The sequence below is a fragment of the Phytophthora infestans genome, genomic scaffold (genome assembly GCF_000142945.1).
Source record: "Phytophthora infestans T30-4 supercont1.41 genomic scaffold, whole genome shotgun sequence".
Taxonomy (NCBI): domain Eukaryota; phylum Oomycota; class Peronosporomycetes; order Peronosporales; family Peronosporaceae; genus Phytophthora; species Phytophthora infestans.
Genome location: NW_003303718.1, coordinates 331,653 through 332,702, shown reverse-complemented (window position 1 = coordinate 332,702; position 1,050 = coordinate 331,653).

Here is a 1,050-nt window from a genome sequence, read left to right as displayed (position 1 = left end):
CCTCCGCCCCTGCTTGACCGGAATGGAGAAGTCCACTTCCACGTGGAGCGGATCCTCCAGGAGCAACGGTGTCGCGGGAAGCGACAGCTCCTCGTGAAGTGGAGGGGTTATGCCCACTCCGAGAACTCGTGGGAGCCGATTGAACGGCTCCTGATTGACTGCCCGAAGGCTGTCGCAATCTGGGAACAGAAGCGGCGGCAGCTTCATAAGTAGTCCGGGGCTTCTTGCCCGAACGGGGTACGGATGATGAATACATACCGTACCCGCGCTCATCGTGAGCGCTAGAAGCCGCGCGCTTCAGGATGTCCCTTGGCAGCATACGCTTGCTGATCAAGTGGGCAAACCTCACACGAAGATCACGCTGGTCCAGGATGTGGGACAGCTGCTGATCTTCATGGAGTTCCCATAACTCCGTGGGCGAGTACTTGAGAGTCTTCACCCACGCCCAGAACATGTCCTCACAAGAACTCCATGTGGGACAGTTCTCGGGCATAACCCAGGGGTATCCCCAAACAGGATAGAGACCACCCCGGGTCTCGGGCTTCTTACGACAAGTCGTGAAGTCCTTAAGGGGAATGCGGTGTGGCGCGAGAAGCACACACCGAGCAGCCTCCACGTTGTCGACGAACAACTGTTCTTTCTGAACAAGGGCTCGTTCATAGATGCCCCTAGAAGTGTGGCCGCCCACAAGGCCACGAGGAGCGACGAGAAGCTCTAAGAAGAGGTCAGCCCCAGAGCTCTCCTCGGGAGGCCAATACCCTCTTGAGTTGATGGCAGCTCCCTGGCTGACGGGTGCCGCCACCGAACCCCCACGCACACGCTGGGCAGCTTGGAAATCCTCCTGCTGCTGGTCGAGGTCATTCGAAACCTCCCGGGGCTCAACAATGGCACCCTTCTCTTCCTCTTCTTCCTCCTTCTCCTCCTCTTCATCCGAGGAGCCGAAGAGACTCTGATAGGAGCGTCGAGTCTCCTTCTCCTCGCGGAGTGGAGACTTAGAGGCGGTACGCTTCTTTGAGGGCTTGGCGCCTTCGGCTTTAGAGGCCTTAGCGC